Consider the following 20,666-nt stretch of genomic DNA (forward strand, 5'->3'; position numbering starts at 1 on the left):
ACAGTTCTGAGGTTCATTCCTCCTCGGTCCCTCAGGGACCCCAGGGGGAATTAGCCTCAGGTGTCCTCAGTGATAACCAGCTCAAAACTCACCCTGCCTAGCTCTCCCTCCTTGCCTGACTCAGTCTCCCCATTCCTTCACTCCAGCTCCCCAGAGTCCCATCCAAATAACCACCATTCATCAAGCCCTTGTCTCAGTTTTTGCTTTTGTAGGGATTCAAATTGATATATCATTTCCACCCCAAAATATTTTTCAAAATCAACTCCTCTGTTCATTTGATCTAATTTTCAACTGTTTTTGGAATAAGTTAGATTGAAATACATTTACCAGACACACACCTTCTGAAAGGATGGGAAACAGGATTATGGGACAATCTCCCCTCCTCAAAAATTTTTTTATTGGTCAGGCTAGATGCTTACTTACTAGTGCTTTCAGGGTTATTATCAGAAGTGCTAATTGGTTAGTACACGACACAGCTTGATATGGTATTACAAGGGAAAAATGTTAAAGTAATGCATTATTTTTATTTCCTTTTCCTCATCTCCCAGAACTATTGAGAACCGTTTAACCTCCAAGTTATTAAGAATTTTTTTTTCTTTAGAGATGACAATGCCTGATGATTTCTATGTCCTTAGGGCAAGGGTAAATCTTGGTGTGCAGCCTGAACCAAACAGATAAATATAATTATTATTTCTGTATATTTGATGATGAAAGGGTTTCAGGCTCCACAGGCTGATCTTTCTGTTGCCAACTGCGTGCTGCCGAAATTTTGATTAAAGGCTCACTGAAGTAGTTTATCAGGATTTGTTTGGTTTCAGGAAGTAAAATATGTGAGCTCAATATGAATGACAGACTACATCCAGCGAGAGCATTTGTTTCATCAGCCTGGGAAACTCAGAATCCTTGCTGTAGATAATGTATGAGCAAGATATTTTCCCTTCCCAGATTTGCATAGAGCTCAATAGTCCTCTGATTCCAGACATATTATGTTCTGTGGTAGCTTTCCTTGCCTCCTTCTTCCTTTTGCAAATGTGAATGTGCTAGAATACAGACATCATTTAAAAAAATAATTTAAACCCTTCAAATTCCCCTGTCTGGAAAATGTTTATACAATTTGTAACAGAGAAGCCCAAAGCGCTGCTGAAGACAGCCAAAATATTTTGCTGACTTTTTGAAGGGATCATTTCTAGGCAGGGGGAAAAAAAATACTGATCTTGATAAAAAGGGAGAGAAAGAGTGAAAAAGCAGGTTCCGATTTTTATGCTTTCATAAAATAGTAAGCAAGTATTTTAAGAACCTCTTTTAAAAATCCTAAAATGGATGGAGATAGGCTGTGAAATGCCCTTTCGTCTCGAGTCAAAACAAACAAACAAAAAAGTTGGGGGCACTATAATTAATCCGATGTTTTCCCTGTGTGTCTGAGAGAAAGAGAGGGCATGGCTGAGAGATGGGGATGCAGGGGGTGCAGAGAAAGAGGAAGGGAGGGTGAAGTAGAGAAGGAGGCAGGAGAGAGAAAAGAATAAAAGAAAGAGAACAACTTGGTGGAAGGGGTAAGTTAAAAAACAAAACACAAACAAAACCATTATATGAAGATCTCCAGAATTCATCTGGGATTGTAGAATGGTGATTTTATTTTCAATGCATGTTCTCCTACCTCTAAATGAAAAACATTAATTAATACAAATAAACTTTTGATAAATCTCAGCAATTTACTTCTGTGTATGAAATTTGAGGTATTTATCCTAATCAAGCCTTTTAACATTAAGAATTTTGAGTCTCTTCATTTTATCATTATTCTCATGAACTTGAGCCTCTGTCACTCTGTATGTACACACCGTGTGCTGGAGTGATTACAAAAACAAAACAGACATCCAGGAAGGATGCCTTGATTTCTTTCTGTGGAGCAAAACTGAAAGAAGCAAAGATATTCAGCATCTATTGTAACTTTGGTGGTTTTCCAAATTGCCAGCAATACGACAAGCTCTTTGTTCAGACCTTTTAGAATAACACAAGCAGAAAACATGCAGAACATTTAGAGTGAAGGCGTACAGTGTCTTTTCAGCTGAAGGGGCTTGGGGTTTAAAAAAAAAAGTGATAATAATAAGAACAACCTGCACAATGTAAATTAAAAAGAAATACCTGTCTTTACTTTTCAGATTTTTGGGCTTCTCTACATTTGTAATATAATCTTTGTATTTTGAAATATAATGATTTATGTCCTTTTCCCCCCTTTTATTTTCTTTCTTCTTCTAAAATCCCTTCTATGTGTTGGATAAGCACACAGTGAGGTATATGATAGGTGCTGCGGTAATTTTGAAAATGTGTATTATTTGGCAAAATAGTCAGTAATGATTTCAGCCCATTGTGTATGTCTGTACTTGGACACTTCTTTAGAAGTGAATTTTTGATCTGATGGGCCATAATAACTTCTTCTGCAGCACATACTTCTCCAGTGCTGAATTATTGGGTGCCCACTGCAGTTACGGTTTATTGGGTAAATAATAGTCTGACTGTACCATGGCGAAAGTTATGGATGGCCCAAAGTCTATATTAGCTGCCTACAAATCTCACCATAGTTTCACTGAGAGCAGTCGCTAAAGTATACAGGCCAATGGGAGGGACAGAGATTCCCTTTGGATGACTGTGGTGCCATGCCCACCGTGCTCTTCTAGGCCTTTGGTTCTTCATTTTTCATTTGAATATGGCAACAGCTCTAAGAGGTCAGTGTTGGGAGTTCATTTAGCCAATGAGAAAGCTGAATCTTAGTGGGTTAAGTGACTTTCCTGGGGCCTTGGAACTCTTTGGGTAGGGAACTCTTTAGATGTGAAGGTGCGTCCCCTCCTGTGTGCTGGGCAGCTGCTTTCTCCTTCCCAGACTCTATGGCAGGTATAGTGCATGGAGTTTTAGATTTAGCATTCAGCTTAAAGGAAAAAAAAGATTAATATGATGTTTAAATGTCAGCAATGTTCAAGTCTGGTCACATTTTGAGACTAGAAGAGAGACAAAACCACTTGAAGAAATTAACAGGAAGAGAGTGGTAGTGCTGAAAGGAAGAATTAGTCATTTTATGTAAGAGCTGAAGTCCTGAGTTTGGAAAGGCGGATGGCAAGGCCCTTGCCTGCAATCCCAGGTATTGCGCCAGGTGCCAGTTAAGCACTGTCACCAGGAGTGTTTTTCTGCAAATGGCCACAGTTGTATATTTCTTGAAATAGGCTTCTTAAGAAACAAGACCAATTTTCAGAACTGAGTTTGTTCTAGAGACTTGCACTCAGGATTTTCAAGATGTGCTAGAAGGTGGCCTTATCAGAGTTGATAAATTAAGAATTTCCCAAATTCTCCTTAGTAAAAAACACAAAGACTTTATCCCATTTGCCTTTTATTTTGCCTGTCTATTTGTTCTTGCTGACAGGGTTACATCCCAAATAGTTTTCATGCAATTGGAAAGTAAATATTTATTACTACACTGTCATATACAAGCCACTTAGCCTTGCATTGCTGCTTATAATAACGTGAGAAGGATATTACCCTGCTGGATTAGCTTTTTATTGATGTTTTATAAATTACCACAAATTTATCAGCCTTAATCAACACCCATTTATTAGCTTCTGTAGGTCAGAAGCTCAGCACAGTGTGGCTGGGTTGTCTGTTCAGGGTTTCACTAGGGTAAAGTCAAGCTGTCAGCTGGGCCATGTTTTTGTCTGGAGGCTCTTGGAAAGAAACCTCTTCCAAGGTCATTCTTGGCAGAATTCAGTTCTTGGTGGTTGCCGGACTGAGGTCCCTATGTTCTCTCTGGCTTTCTTACTGAAGACCGCTCACAACTCCTAGAAGCTTCCTGCATTCCTTGCCTCGTGGCCCCTTCTGTTTTTAAACTAGCAATGAGAACTTCTCATGCCTCACATTCCCTCTGTACTTGGATTCTCTGACTTTTCTTTCTGATGAAGAAAACTTTCTGTCTTTAAAGGGCTCATGATTAGGTCAGGTCCACCCAGATAATCTTTCTATCTTAATGTCAACTGATTTGGGACCTTAATTCTATTTGCAGAATCTTTTCACAGCAGTACTTAGGTTAAGGCTTGATTGGATAACTTGGAGAAGGTGTACCTATACCAGCAGTCAGGAATCTTGGGGGATCACTTTATAATTTTGCCTACCACATCTGCTGTAAGGGAGAACGAAGTCCTTTACAATGGATAAAACAAGAATATAAAGAGATAGGATACAGGAAGAATTATAAGAACTACAGGAGAGGGATAAACCAGATGTTATAGGGGTTTAAAAGAGAGAGTGACCACTTTTGCGTAAGAAAATCTAGAAAGATTTTATGTTAAGAACCTTGAAGGGTAGGCAGTATTTTTATTCATGGAGATTAGGAAATTCCAGGCAGAGATAACAGTACAAACAATGGCACAGAGTTGGGAAAGTGAAGCCTGTTGGGGAAATGGTTAGCAGCACTATGTAGATAAAGCATAAAATACATTTGGAGTATTTGGGGGAAGACTTTAAATGCCAGGCATGTTAATTTGTCTCAAAACTGGTGAAAATGGGCTATCACTAAAAGTTATTAAATATGAGAGAGCTGTGATGGGAGCTATATTTTACAAAGATTGATAATGAAACAGAAAAAAGTTGGAACTGGAGGGGATGGGTGTCCAGGGAGGGTCTCTGGCAATAGCCTAGAAGGTAACGAGGACCTGGACTCTACTAGGGAAAGTGAGACTGGAGGGAAGAGAATGGTTGAATGTGATAAGGGAGTCTGGAAACTTGAAAACGATTGGAAATATGGAGGGAAGGGAATGGGAAGCTGACTCCATTTTGAGTCACTTCTCATAAACAGAGACAGGGGCACCAGAGTGATTTGCTTTGGAAAGAAAATGTAATGAGACAGTTTGTACATAGCACAATTCAGATGGCATCATTGTTGAAAGTATTCTTAGACCTCAGCAATAAACAGGCCCTCAGGAAGGAGGGAGCCAAGACCATACTGGACAAAGGGCTAGGGGAATGGAGCTCTAAGGCTGCCGTAAATGAGCCAAGAATGGAATTTAAATGAGTCCAGTCGTGGCAGCAGAAGTATGTGGAACACCTGGTAGTGGGCATGCTTGGGGTCTCAATCATTTTGGAGAATTTGGTGGCAGTAGACCTGGCGGTATACAGTCACGTCCCTACGTGGAAGGGGTTAGTAAAAACTAGTTAAGATATGAAGGACTAGCCATCTCTTGGAAAACTGATGCACTATTTGGAAACTGTTCATTAAAGTTGTCCAGCTATTTAGGTGACAGGAGTTGGGGGAAGGCTTAAGTCTGGCAACCCACAGTTTCAAAGGGCTCACAGTAGAACTAATGCCAGTTCTGTGGGCTGGATTGTGTCAATGCTGTGATACAGACTGGCCACCTTGGAGATGAATGGCACGGTCTATAAGATGAGGATGTTACTGTCCTATTTACAATCTAAAGGCTGAAACTATTATTTAATATACCGATTTTCAGAGGACAGTCAATCAAAATTTTCCTGCAGGTAGGTAGGAATGTGGCTCTGGCCCTTAGAAAAGTGATAGTGATTCTATATTCCATAGAATTTTGAGGGAGAGTGTGAAGTTATATGAAAAGAGTGGGGAGGAATTGGTTATAAATGACTCTTCATTAAATTCTTAATGGAGACCAAAGAGCTATGTTCTTGAAAGGGCAGGATTGTTTGCTTATTTTAAAGAATCTGGTGGCCTTACGCATGTTTGCAGTTGGAGGAGAAGGAACCAGTAGAACTACAGAAGGTGGAGAGTGAGGAATGATCAGATGGTGTGAGGTCCTAGGGGAGAGGCAGAACAGGTGAGGTCACGGGCAGCAGTGAAGGTAGTTGGATCCTCCTCTCTGGTGGGAGAAAAGGTTTAGGTTTTTTGAAAAAGTCTGTAGAATGTATCATCCCCAATCAGTGATGCTGTCCATCTAAAAATGATTAATATCACCCTCAAAAATAAAACCTGTTTTTGAAACTACTTACATGATAGATTTGCTTAAATTCTCTCATACTTGGGCTTCGAATTAGGACTTAGGTTTTCAAACATTTCCTTGAAGTTTTCCACTGACTTGCCCTTGTCTTCAGGAGGCTGGACAGTGAGGGTAGGAATGTCCTTAGAATTTCTACTTCTACCTTTTCAACTACCCCCTGGAGTAGAGTAAGACAAGAGGGCCCTGGCACCAAGCCAGGGAGATCAGAACCCCAAATGATCACCAGGAATCAGTTTTGGCAATGCCAAGCCGGGAGGGTGAAGGTGAGATGCCAGGGGGAGATGAAGTAGAGGGTCAGCTGCCCAAGGAGACCACAAGGCTGGAGAATGGAGCTGGTGGGGGTGGAGAGCATGAGTTTGAAGTGAAGAGCCAGACCACAGCCAGAGATGTGGTGAGGTAAGGCAGGGCTGAAGTGTTGGATTAGTTTAAGACAGTTGTGCAATTGCAGGACTTAATAATGAATGAAAACTTTTATTTTTTCCTAGCATGACATCTAAGCTGTTCCTACCAAGTTGCAGAGAGTCTTAAAGTGGCAGGCGCTTTGAACAATCTCCATGGCCTTTCATGCCCCAGGCTCTCCTCCCTGGTCTTTATGGGCACCTTTACCTATTCAACCCCAAATACCAGTTTTACCTCAACTTGTCCACACAGCTTCCATTTTTGCTTGAAATAGCCTCATGGTACCCTCTGCCAAAAACACTCCCTTTAGGCTGTGTGATCTTGAGATTCCACCTCTTCCAGGCAAATATGTTGGCATAATTATGGAACCCCCTCCAACTCACTCTTGCAATCTAAACAAGAGATGGTGGCACCCCTTCCACTGCACATCCTCCGAGAGGCACCACATCTGTTGTTGTACATAATGTTAAAAGAGTCTTTGGGAATATGACTTTTTAAAAATATGTTCCAGTCATACCCTATCCTCCTCAAAATGTCATTTTGTTTTCTTTTATTAAAAAAATTTTCCCACCCCCTCTCTCAAAGGGTCATTTTAAAATTCTAAGTGCTTGGTGCACGTATAAATGTCTTGGTCTCAGGTGAAACCAATACAATGTAATATTTTATTCATTTTATTTAACATCTATTTCTTGAGTGGTCACTATCATCCCAGGAGGTGATGGTATGGTGGTGGGGGGGGTGTGCGTGCGCATGTGTAGCAGATGGAGATTCAGTAGAGGCAATGATGTCTACAAAAGCAGAGGCATGCCTGGAAGAATTGCAGAGGGTCCACTGTGGCTGGCGGACAAGACATATAGATGCATGGGGACACGGTGATGTGGGCAATGAATCCAGTAATGTCTGCTGAAAAGGAGCTGAGATGTCGTTCTGAGGTATTTGGAGTATATTCTAAGGCAGTGAGGGAGCCACAGGTTTTCAACCAGGGGGGTGAAATAACTGATCTCTGTGAAGAGATCTGAGTCTTTTTCAGCAAAGGGAGCTAATCAGTAAAAGTTCTTGTTGAATTCAATTATGTCAATGCATGGGAAGCGAATGGAATTCAGAGGCAATATTGCAGCTGCCCTGGAGCAGGGAGAGGTTGGAATCCGGGAGAACCAAAGGACCACTGCATGTGTTCAGTTAAGATATGGAGGAGAGTATAGGAGTATGGATGACTTCTGGTTTTGTCTCTGAATTTCTGATTACTTTGCAGATTTCTTAAAATGAACATGAATTACGTGTATCATTTTAAAAACCTCATAGGCCCGATTATGAAAGAAGATAGAAATGATTGACTTTGAGAGGGTTGGCAGAGGGAAGGGCAGAGTTGAGAGACATTTTGAAAATACTGGACCTGGATAAAGAACGGATCTCCTGCCATCGCCTGTGTACATTTCCTGTGCCTTAGATTTGTAGAGTTGGATTTTGATTACTGAGATCTTGAGGCTGTAAGGTAATCCCAGGCCTTTGTGATTGTGGGGGGCTGAGGTGGTCTCCATAACAGACATTTGGGAAACTGAGGTCCTCATGAAGGAAAATGAAGTTAATAGGAAGGATTGCAACCGGACTAGAAGGAGACTAGTCTCTCTTGGATTTCATTCTTTCGGGTCAGCCGTGCGTGGGAGGCCACAGTGCCAGGGAGTTTTGGTACACTTCTCAGGGGTGGGGAGGCCCACCTACCACGGGCTGGCTGCAATTTGGGAGCTAGAAAGGACCAGCCATCCCCAGAGGGCTACACACTAAAAATGAGCCGTATATCATACATTAGACCATCTAGTTACTTGTTATTCTTGTATTTATTTCTTTTTTATTATCTTTGCTTAGTGGAGTCTTGTCTTCACTTTGTCTCAGCAGGGCTTTGGGGAATTGAAGAAAAAACTGTGTTTCCATGTTGGGCTACAACATGCAGTGGGGGCCCCTCGGCCCGGCCTTGGTTACGGTAATTAGCATGAGTTCCCAGGGGAAGATGAGTCTCAGGTATGAGCGGGAGGCTGTGAGTTCCAGATAGCCCTCATCCGTGGTGATTTTCTCTCTCTCTCTTACTGTGAAGGATTGAGGTCTGAGCTTTTTAAAGATATCTGCATATAACTTGATGCCTGTTAAGTGGAGGGTAAAACTGGAAAAGAGAGAGGGTTTGAGCATGGCCTGATGTTTCCGTTTGCCAAGTGAGCTGACGTGGCCGTGGACTAAGGGGCACTCCTGAAGGACAGGTTTTATGGGGAATGACTGTGCTTGACTTTGGACAGGTGAAGGTGAGGTGCCTTTGGTCTATCTGGACATTACACACAGGAGCTAGAACTTAAGAAATCATATTCAAACAGAGGATGATAACACTGGTTCTGCTGCCCCAGGGCATTGCCATAAGGACAAAATCGATTGCGGCAGGCTCTGTATTGACTCTGGGGGTAGAGTGGGATAATACATGTGAAGGCAGCATAATACATGTTACCATTATTGAAAATAATAACCAATAGCTCTAATATTTTTTTTTCTCTCTGTCACCTTCACATTTCTGAAGTGTATTACTACTCTTTCTGTTCTTAGCAGCACTTTTAATTATTTTATTGTCAGACCTAGATCTAAGGTTTATTTGGAAAACTCCTTTGCCCTTTAGTAAGGAAGTTTTTAGTTTTTCTTGGGAGAGTTATAGTTAAGATGTAATGATTAAAGTTGAAACAGCATGATCTCAATCTGACTAAAATCTGGTTCAATCTTTTTAAAAATCACTGTTCTTGAAGGTCTGGTAACTTTTGGTTTCATTCAGACAAGACTGAGAAAGCTACTCACATTTGGAGTTGAAGTAAGGAAATAATTTCCTTTTCCACAAAATCCCTTCATATTACTAATACTATAAGGCTTTTTTCCCCTATTCAATTTTTCTGGAGAAACCCTGATTCGCATAAGTTTGCATCTATTTGCATGAGCAATTCAAGTGACTCCCAACGCCAAGTCTATAAGATGAAACAAATTAACTCTGTTTTAACCTGCTGTCATTCTTGTATAACACTGTGTGGTAGGTGTGGAAATCTTAAGTGCCTTTTAAACTGGAGAATTTTGAAAGTGTGTAGAGGGGCATTCAGGGTACCATCTTGGCCTCAAGGGTAAGAATGAGAAGGCACAAGAAGCCTGGGAGAGTGCCATTATGGGCACATATGTCCCTGAGTGTGGCCTTACAGAGCACCCCCAGCTGAACAAGGGAGATCCCAAGGCGGGTTTTAAGACACTTCCATCTGTAACCAGGGACTTAGCTCTGTTGGAGGCAAAATTTGTCCGTGGTCCCCTGCACCCCGCTGTTACCGCTCTTCTCATGTGATACCTCTGCCTTCCTTTCAGAAAGCCTCTGGAGTGTCTTAATTGTAAGCAAATCTATACTATAAAAACATTACATATCTTTTATTGTTACATCTTCACTAGGCACATTTTGGAAAAGAAAGAAATCTCCACCAAACTTTCTCCCTATAATGTGTTTTTGTTTGTTTTTCTTTGGTAGCATAGCCATCCAGCCTTAAGAAAATAAAATACTAGAGGAGATTTTTGGTTCTTTGGAAGCCAGTAAACAAAGAAACACATAATTTTTTTCCCCTTGGGGGTAGGTGTCTTTGGAACCACACAACTGAACCTCAAAGGCAGTTGTTTCTTTGCCTTCCTTTGGGGCCAGGCTCCAAGACTGTGTTACCCAGTACTTGGCCACTCACCACATGTGGCCAGTGGGGACATGAAATGTGGCTGAATTGAGGGGTGCTCTCAATGTAAGGTTTCCTATGAGGAAAAAAACCCCCAAATTTCTCATTAATAGTTTAAAAAATATTGATTAGATACTGAAATGATAATATTTCAGATATATTGATTTAAGTAAAATATAGTACCCAAATTAATATTTTCTGCTTCTTTTAACTGTGTTTTGAATGTGGCTCCTGGAAAATTTAAAATTGTACATGTGGCTCACATGACATTTCTCTTAGGGCAGTTCTGCTCCAAGAGATGCTTGTCACTCCTCATCCCAACGGGAAACCTGTAACGGGAGCTGAGGGTCAGCACGGGGCTGGGGCTATGCTGGGGAGTGCCTGCTGCTCGTTACTGACGCTCTCCATTATGACAGTTTGTGATTTGAATATCAAATGTCTTAAAATCATTTTAATGGAGACCTTGTTTTGCCTTACTTTTCTTTCTGTCCTGCCCATGTTCCTACTATGATTCAATGCAGAGGAAGCCCATGTCCTGAGCTTTGGGCCTGTGTAAGTGGATTTTAGTTGAAACACAAGTTCTTCTGATGACTGGTAAAAACTAATTAGGTTTTGTCATTTATTCACTTGGAATTTTGTCTCATTGAAACCTTGATACTCTATTTAACCTACTCCTAGTTGGCAAATATCTGCTGCCATGTTAGGTTATGCTTTTTTGCTTAAATTAACTCTTAAATAATATAGCATAGCAGATACAGGAGAATGGGTGGGGGAGGAAAAGTTTTCACTTTTTTTTTTCAATTCAAGACTGATTTTATTATATTACCAGGGAAATAAGTTAGATTGCTCTGGCAGTCTCAATAAATCACACATGAAGTCGTCTTTTTTTTTTTCCTAAATTAAATTTTTATTTAAATAAAAGTGTTATGTTTGTATTTGAGCTGACAGCTAAATCTGATAATTAGAGTGCATGAAGTTGGCTTTGATTGGCATTGTAATTGGATTGTCATTGGGCTGAGAACCTATTATCTTTGGATCATGCCCCATGAAATCTGTTGAAGAAACTTTGCTGCCAGTCATTAGAGCCACCATCTTGGCTTACAAATTAGGTTTGAAAGGCTTCTTACCACTGGGAATGTAATTTAAACCACTGCAATTGCACTCCCATTAATTAAAATTATATTAAAATTATGGTTCATTTTCTAAATATTTTTTTCGTATTTTATTAGACATACTTATTACTAAATGCTTAACAAATTACATAGCAGTGCTTAGTAAAATTATGTTTCAGAGATAATCCATCTCTTAAGCACATGCTACTCAGCATCAGTAGAATTAGTCAGTGTTAATCATTAGAAGATATACTATTTATGTTTTTCATTACAGGTTTCATAAAGAAGCATTTCCATTATTTTAACATAAAATGCAGGCCCAGCAATGTCTACTGTAAATTAAGATCGGTCCTGCCGATAATGAAATATGCAGCTTTGCTATAAGGAGATGTCATGTGTTATGGTCACAGTTCCTCCTGCCTTAATTTTTTTCCTTTCTAAAACAATAGAAGCCTATAAAAGAGAGAAGGCTTTTTTTTTTTTTCAGGCTAGAAGATTAAGGGGGGAAAAAAGCACACACATGCCGAATTCTATGCTGCTCTTTATTCCTATTATTGTCTGCTAAAAGCAGATCAGAGCTGATTAAGACAGAAAAGGAGCTTGTGAGGGCTGAGAATAAGAATGAGGCGGGAGTTGGTGGTGAGGCTGGTGTGTCCTGGCCGGTGGAGAAGGGGATGTGTGCGCTGGGCCCGCACTGCATCCTCCCTGGCCCTGGCCCTTCTCTTTGGCCACAGAAGCCCAGATCCTCAGAGGCAGATGCTGCCATCAAGTATGTGGATGTGAAGAACTCAGAGGCATACTTTCCGAGATTCAGAACAAAGCAAGATTCTTAGGTGTGCTTCTCTTGTTTCATTTCATTTCTTTTTCTTTTTGTAATTGATGTGATTGTTCAGGAAGATCTATCCACCCCTCAATGTCTTTCTAACTTTGGGGTGATAGTTGGGCAACTTGGATTAAAAAAAAAACTTTGAGGAGATTTAAAAGGATAAAACAAAGTTTTCAAATTTGTCCTAATTTTATGTAAATTGTATGAAATGTCTGTACCCTCCGCTGCCCTCCTGAGGAGTCCCTCTCAGCTACATTTTTACCTAGTACCTATTTCCATTGCTTCTCTCTAGCTCCCGTGTTTTTTACTCCGTATCTGACACATAATAGATGCTCAAAAGGTGTTAAATTGAATTGAATTCAAAGTCTACTTCCTAAAGATTTGAGGTTTAGCTATAGCCAAATCCCAAGTAAGCTAACGTGCCCCAGATGGGGATGACAAGGAAGAGTTGTTCAAGTACTTTTATAACTTATTTATTGACTCTACTTATATGGCTTTTTAGGGAGAATACTGCTACCTGCTTTCCCAACCCCCTTTTCTTAATAGATGAAGACATTGAGGGTCAGAGAGCTGAGAGTTCAAGATCACATGGTTACTGAATAAGTAGCAAAGCTGGGACTACACCTCCAAGCTTCTGACTCCAAGCTCAGGGCCCTTTCCATTCCCGCATCCTGCCTTCTGTGAAAAAGGACCATGTCCCAACAGGAGGGAGGTAGGCTCTCACTTCTCACTGACCAGTGGGAGAGGAGATTGGAAGATAATTAGCAATATGGATAAAAATCCTTAAGAATGTTTGGGCCTTGTCACCCTTGGATTCCCTTTCTAGAAATATGTTCTACAGAAGTAATCATATGATGAGTTATGTAATCACAGCCAACTTTTATTGGCCGCTCAAAATGAGGCAGGCACAGGGCTCAGCACTTTACATATATTTTCTCTCTTAAGGCTCAGAGGAGGCAGACAAGCTACTTTCTTACAATTACTCCCTCCTGAAACAGATGGTGAAGTGAGGCATGAGAGGATTTTATAAAATAGGTCCAAGTGTCCAAGTTCCACAGCTACTTAGGATTTGGAGCCACTCTGAACCCAAAGCTATTCCTCTCCACCGGTCTGCTCAGGGCTCAGTCACTGCAGTGATGCTGAAGGCAGAGAAAGCTCAGAAGCGAGCTGAAGGCCTGGCAATGGGAAATTCTTTTAGGAAAAACAAAATCCCCCAAAAGCTACAAAGGCTGTTTTAGATGTATATCATAGATATGGAAAGATGATTATGATAAAATTGAAATCTATACAATACTATTATCCTACTTTGTAAGCATATGTCTGTGGAAACATATCTAGAGGGATTATAGCTCAGTTTTTTCTTGTTCTTCATCTCTTTTCTGTTTTTTCTTACAATGAACATACCTAATTGTGTAATTGTGTAATTTTTTTTTTTAGTAAAGTACATAATTGGGGAATAGTTTAGAACTTTTGAAGCATTCAAATAGCATCAACACATTGTCAAAGAGCTGTATCCTCAAGCAAAGAACGAATTTCCTTTCCAAAGAATTACTGTCTCCTCTTACTCCCGGACGGGAGCCTTCTGGATTCCTCCCCACTTGCCCTCGCAGTGGGCCTCTGAGCACAACAGGGCGTCAGGGAGGAGCGCGCTGGTTGTGGGGCCAGGCTCAGCGTTCACTGCGGCTTCTGCAGCGGAACCTGTACAGGGGTCCAGCCTTTGTTTTGGCAGGAGTGTGGTCTTTGGAAAGGAAGCCTGGTGGCCACATGTTGGGGAGCTCCACACAGAGCTGAGCTGTAACAGCTGGAGGAGCAGCGGGAAGGTCAGAAAGGAAGCTAAGGCGCTAAGCTCAGAAAAATGAGGAGTGAGAGAGGAGAGACACCCTCCTGCTGAGGGAAGGAGAGTCCTCACGGTCGTCATTTGGCTCCCTTGGTGGGTCAGCTGTCTATGAAAACAGAAGGCCCAGCTGAGGGGCCAGGAGAACTGGGCTAAAGCAGGATCGAACTTTCTGGGTTGGAGTCAGCCCTGAGCAGGCTCTCCCTGGGGACATGCCTCAAACACCCTGCACATCCCACGGTCCAGTCTCTACTGGCAAACTGGGCATTTATTTGGGTCTAAACAGAGGCTTGAGATCTCAGGCACTTTAAGGGACAGAGGGGGTGAAAGCTCAGTTGAAGGGCTCCAGGTCCTCCATGTTTCTATTCATACATTTGAGATTTGGGATGTCCAGTTAAATCTCATCTGAAAAAGTGTTCCAGAGCTAAAACACCATCTACAAAAGTTCGAGGGTTTGGGGAATGGGACACATACTGTGTAAATTTCCTGGTGTGGCAGGACTGAAGGAAAAGGGTGCTGCCCCTGGAATGCAGGCCAGCTTGGGACAGCTGGGCGTGGGAAGGGCCAAAGAGTTGGATCCTAAAAGAAAAGGCAAGGGGTGGACAAAAGAAACAGCTCAACTTTTATCTTCAACTGGTTACGTATTTGTAGTTGAGAAATGTCTAGAGATGTTGCCAAATAATTTATTGGCCAAATAGATTCTAGAGTTTTGAGTATGTGTGTAATTTTTTGGTATTCTTAGAGTTTAGGTGTGACTTTTCAATTTTGCATGCACCCACATTTCCAGTAGGAAAAAACAGAATTCAACTCCTCACTAAAATCCGTCAGTTCTGTTCTGGGTTTATCATGCTGTAGAATAAGAGGCAGTAGAAGTTCTGAGCATAGAAGTTCTGAGGTTGACTCTGGAGCCGGACCCCCTGAAAGTGCACCCCTTTCTCCTTTGATTGGCTGTGTGACCTTGGTCAAGTTTCATAAACTCTCCACACCTCAGTTTCCTCCTCTGTAGAATGGGGATGATGATAGTAGCTCATGATAGGATTGTTTTGAGGACAGCAGGAATGACAGCCTGTGAAGTACTTAGAACTGTGCCTGGCACGTAGGAAGTCTGTAAACGTTAGCTGTCACTGCTGTTCTCATTATTCTTGGACATTTACCAAATATCAGATACCAGGGGAGACGAAAGAGTGAGAAAAATGTATTTCTCTTCTTCAGAAATCTTCAATCTTAGATTGCTGTTTTTCTCTATTTTATCCATTGTATTAGGTCTTATTGCTGCCACTGCCTGTATCTTTCTATCGGAATTTCTGAGTTTCATAGTCGTATTATTGAAAAAAATACGGATTTCTCCTTATGGATTTTTTTAGTCCCTGGGAGAGGTAGTTACCTCCTTCCTAAGCAAGTCAAGGCCTAGCAATTCAGTGCCTCCAAGGTGAAGCAGCTCCTACCTAGATAACCACAGTGGGATTCCAGTGAAATCCTCTGAGTATAGGGAGGGCCCTGTGCTCTCCTCCAGGTAAATGAAATCATTGATCTGTTTTTAAAACTCACTTGTCTAGGGGTTACCTATATCAACATTCATACCGAGATGGGTAAGGATGCACAACTAAATGTACATCCTCAGCATAGCACGCACTCACAGAGTCCCCCTACACAGCTGGGACCTCACATTGAAATTTGAATGGTTTTTACTGAATTAATGTACTCTTTCCTGAAACCAAGAAAAAGCATGGAATCTTTGCATTTTTTCTTTTCAATTTGTGTTAATATAGTCACGAGCCTTTATGGGAAAAAGTAGAAAGTGATGTGTATGAAACTTGGACTATATCCAACTGGAGGAGGAAAAAAAAAACGAGTTCAGATGCTTTCTGTGTTGGTTTTCGCCTCACATGCAGATTGTGCTGTTTGGTGAGAGAAATAATTAGTCATTTACAGGTTCATTACATAGAATGGTGAAACCTGACCTTCTCTTCCCTATGGCTGGCTGGTAAGGGACCTTTCTCAGTAGGTCCAGCTGGCTAATATGGCCCTTATATGTACAGACCTCTGTAGTGCAGTCTGTTTCTTCCAACTCTAATGCCACTCTCTTTGAGATCCCGATTTTACATATGGCAAGGAAGAGCCTATGTGTCATTCATTTTTCAATTCTTTGTACATGATTTCTAAATGGGACATCCATCCTCCATTCTACCTCCTACAACAAAACCGGCACATTGTTATTTAAAGCAAAAGCTTTATAGATTAGTTGTTGAATGCGATAGTCATCTCATGAATAACTAATAACATAAAATAAAGAACAATGAAAATGCAAATTATCCGCACATATACAGTGGCAGTTAGCAGTACGAATAGCCCTCCTGAGTTCGTGCAAGGTGGGCAAAAGCCAGGCAGATTTCTGATCGTACCTAGTCCTTTGAGTTGCTGAGACAATATCAGAATTCATCTCTTTTTGGGACTCATTATTGAGGCATGAAAAAAAAAAAGAGATTGAAATCTGGTAGAATTTCAATTCTTTCGTTAGCATTATTAATAAACAAGAATTGGCAGGAGCTAAACTGATTGGCACATACATCTGGAATAGCAGAAATAAATAAAGTTTCAGAATGGAAGGACGGTTTCCTGCTAGAAGGATTTGGGGTAGAAAATAGCACATGAATGAGGACAGCTTCAAATCTAATCAAACCTCAAATAAATCTAAGTAGCACTTTTAGGATAGAAGGGACGGAAAGGTGGGTCTCTCTCTTCTTGAAAGATATGCCTTCCTTTAATTCTGGGGGGAGGGGTACGGAAAGAGTGCTAGGGTAACTGAGGTAGGAAGTAGATTACTGCAGCTGTGACAAACCAGCCGAAAGAGACTCTTTAGGGAAAAGTCCCATTGTTGTAAGTACCAAACTAATTCCAGGCACCATTTTCTGGATTGGCTCTTCAGAAGACATTAATGGTGAAGAAAAGGATCTTTGGCCTTTGAAAGATTTATACTTTCATACACAGAGCCAAGATTTTATTTTATGTGTACACAGTAAATGAGCCCCATCGGTTGATAAAGAGCCAACACCTGCCAGAAACACGGACATTTTCTTTCCTTGGCTCACCTACTGCCTTTATCCAGTTTCTGTGCTCATTATGCACTCTGTCCGTTGAGGAAACCTAGTCGGAGTAGCTGATGTGGAAAGGCTGGGTTTCATTTCCTTGACAGTCTGAAAACCAGAAGAGGACTCTTTGCCTTGGACATTAGTGGTAGTTTGCCCGGTACCACTCAGTCTTGCTAAGGCTCCATCACAGTAGCCTTGCAATGAAATGTGAGCCATGGACACGTGGACAACGTAGGACCTGCCTTCTTATAAACATGAAATGACATTCAGTTCCTTTCTTCCCCTGCTGTAAGAGAAAGGTGGAAACCAAAGGCTCAAGAGAGGACCATTTCAAAGCAACAGGCCCCACAGATGGCTGACCCAGATAACGGATAGCATGACATTATGGCCACACGCTGTGTGGTGAGCTCTGGTAACCCAGAGCCCCCTGGCTGCCCGCCACTAACTGCCAGGCTACACTGTGCTTCCTGTCACCACTTCAGAACTGACGCTCACCTAATGGAGAGCCTCCCCACCCTCCACCCGCAGACTAGGCACAGATATTTCCTTCTGAGTCAACTCTTGAGAGAGATTCGCTACATTTAAGAACTTGCAGTGCTCGTGAAACTTCAGTCTTGACTTCTCCATGGCTTATATCAGTTCTCTTCCACCATTTGCACTCAAGTATCCTTAATGAAGTAGGGGAGTTAAACGCTTAGTCCATGAGGAGTCAACTCACAGCAAGCAAGCCATTTCTTACCAGTCCCCTTTTTATTTTAAAAAATACAAGGAAAATTTATATTGTACTCCATGTGTCTGTGCTTTAATTTCTTAAAGCACTTAACAGCCATTCCCTGCACCCATGGCTATTGGATTTTAGAGAAGAAGTGATGTTTAAGTGTGGCCCCCAAGCCAGTAGTATCAACATCATCTGGGAGCTTATTAGAAATTCAGATTTCCAGGCATTTACTTCCTGAATCAGAAACTCTAGCTGTGTTCTGGCTATCTAATTTTGAACATGCTCTCTAGGTGACTAAGATGGATGATAAAGTGTCATATACAAAAATCAGTATTCTGTGATGTGTTAACCCTGGGGCTTTGAGCACTTCCTGTTACGAATACTCTCAGGTATGTGGCTCCCAAATTGGAGAAGCATAAGATGCTGATTGGAGCAGACATTCTCCATCATTTTTTAACAGCATGTTTACATGTGAGGTATACCTATGTGGAGGTACCCAAAGTTCAAGCAGTTGGCCATTCCACAAATATTTACCCAGCACTTATTGTGAAGACACTCTTCTGTGCACCGGAGATAGATCAGTGGATACGACTACCATGGAGTTCACATTTCACTGGAGGAGATCACCAGGAAGCAAGTATAGTATAATGCCGAGGGCTACTAAGCGCTACGGAGAAGAACAAAGCAGAGTATGGGGATTGTTCTTTTAGCTAGGGCTACCAGGGAAGACCTCTCTAAAGAGGCAGCTTTTGAGCAGAGACCTGATGAAGTAAGGGGACTGGTTACGAGATGATCTGAGGGAAGATATTTCCAGGCAAAAGGTGAGTGATATTGTCAGGTTCTCCAGCTTTGAATCTATAAACTCGGGCATGTGGAGTCGTTCTTTTCTGCTCCATCTGGGCTGTAAGTCACTGAGGATGGCTCTCCCTCTCCTAGGCGAACTCCATGCTGAAGGTCCCTTTTTTAGGAAATGATGGTTTAACTCTTCTGAGAAATAGTCTACCTGGTGGTTATCCCTGAGCGTATTTCCTGGTCAAGGGGTCAGGCATTGAGTCCTAGGCTCTAGGTGAGCAAGGACACCAACTGTAACCACTGCCCTTACTCTCTCATCTCCCAAAACAAAAACATGGAATGAAATATACAGTATTTCTGCTTCACTTGTTTATGTATGTAGCAAGGAAAATCACTCACACACTTTTGTTCTTTACTAATAGTGGAACACGTTACCTTTGACCTCACCTTGCAAGTACTCTAGGTACAGCACTGCGTCAAGGCAAGGTGGCAAATCTTGGGTTGAAAGTAGCAGAATAGAGGTCAAGGTGATAGATTAGAGAGACAGATCCCTGTTTGTGGCAGTTACTATTCCCCCAGAGACTGGCAACCCTCCCTAGAGTCAGTCTTTTAAAATAAATGTCACTCGTTGCAGAGGGCATGGGACACAGAAGTAAAAACCATTCTGTTCAAAGGAAAAGCATGCCAAGTAAATGCACTATTGACAGCAGATTAAGATGGAAATCATACAGTCCATTTGTTGCAAGACGTGAAGGAGGCTCTGATTGAGATTGGAGATGTAAAACCGTTGCTCTGTCCTCAATCTGCTGCCTTTTCTTTTTGGATGAAAATGTCCAGTGGAAATATTATTCAGCATTGTTTTACTATCCTGAAGACTCACCAAAGGGTTTCCTTCTTCACCCTGTAGGAGATGCGGAGGGGAATCCGAGGGAGGGATTCACTGAGTAGCAGCGGTGGTGGGACAGCCTGGGGTTTACCTGCCTTTGAAGATGAACGTCTGTCGTTCATAAGAACCACTGTGCTACCAAAAGCATAAAGACAGCTATGCGTGCAGTCTTGTAATTCCCACATGCATTTCTAATGATTTCCAGAAAAAGAGCGGAAGGGAGTAAACAATTGTACTCTCTTTCCACTTGAGACAGAGAGGCATTCTCACGGAGATTGTGGCCTGCTTCAGTTTCTCTTCCTCCTCTTTTTCATCCATGTGCTTCCCTTTTCGCTGCTTTCCTTCCCCTGCCTTTTGTTTCTCTTATTTATCACTGGTTCCCTCATCCTCCCATCCTTTGATACAATATGAAGGTTGAAACGTCCAACAGTCGTTTCCATCAAAGAAGTCATATAACCTCCACTTTGGAATGTCTTTGGAGCTGTGTGAATAAATGTGTTGAGAAGGAGTGGATGGGTCCCAGGTAATTCTTGCAGACAGAACTGCAATCCAATTCTGGATCTACAGGCAAACCATCTACAGAGATAAACATCAGAAGCAAATTTGTATTTATGGGGGAGATTGTCCTTCGCCCTCAACCCAACATTGAATTTGAAAAATTTCCAAGCTTTATTACATGTGGAATTGGTTTTTAATGCTTTGAGGTATGTGTAGGTGAGTGAGAATGGAGCTGATAAATGTAGTCACATTCTTGCATCCAGTGGTGACCCAATTTTCTACGGAGTCATTCTGCATGGAGAAAAAAGAATAATGATGAGGGAATGAAATAGTAATGAAATGGTAACTGTCGTGAAAATGTATAAAATAATCTGGCAAGACTCAAAATTTGGGAGAGATTCGGGGCCCCAAACAAGTCTATATCAAAAAGACTTTTAATACTATCTTCAGTTTTTCTGTATCTTATTAATAAGAACATAACCTTTTCGATCTAAAATGATTTTCCTTGTTTGGGGGGGTCCAGGAGCCAGGGATGCAGTTCTGTTATTTCTGGTTTGTCTCCAAATGAAATTCAGCCAAGGGGTTCAGGTGGAGGGCACCTGAAATGTGAAGAAGCAGCGGCATGCAAATCTCTCCTTGTACCAGCAGCTGACTTTTTTACAGACACAGAGGTGGAGCATTTCAATTCCTCCCCACCCTACTCTACACTTTTATAGGATTTAAGAAATTCCTGCTCTACTCTCTACGCAGGCCAGTGTAGTTCATGCTGGTGCCAAGTTGGACACAAG

This window comes from Camelus ferus, chromosome 15, assembly GCF_009834535.1.
Source record: "Camelus ferus isolate YT-003-E chromosome 15, BCGSAC_Cfer_1.0, whole genome shotgun sequence".
Taxonomy (NCBI): Eukaryota; Metazoa; Chordata; class Mammalia; order Artiodactyla; family Camelidae; genus Camelus; species Camelus ferus.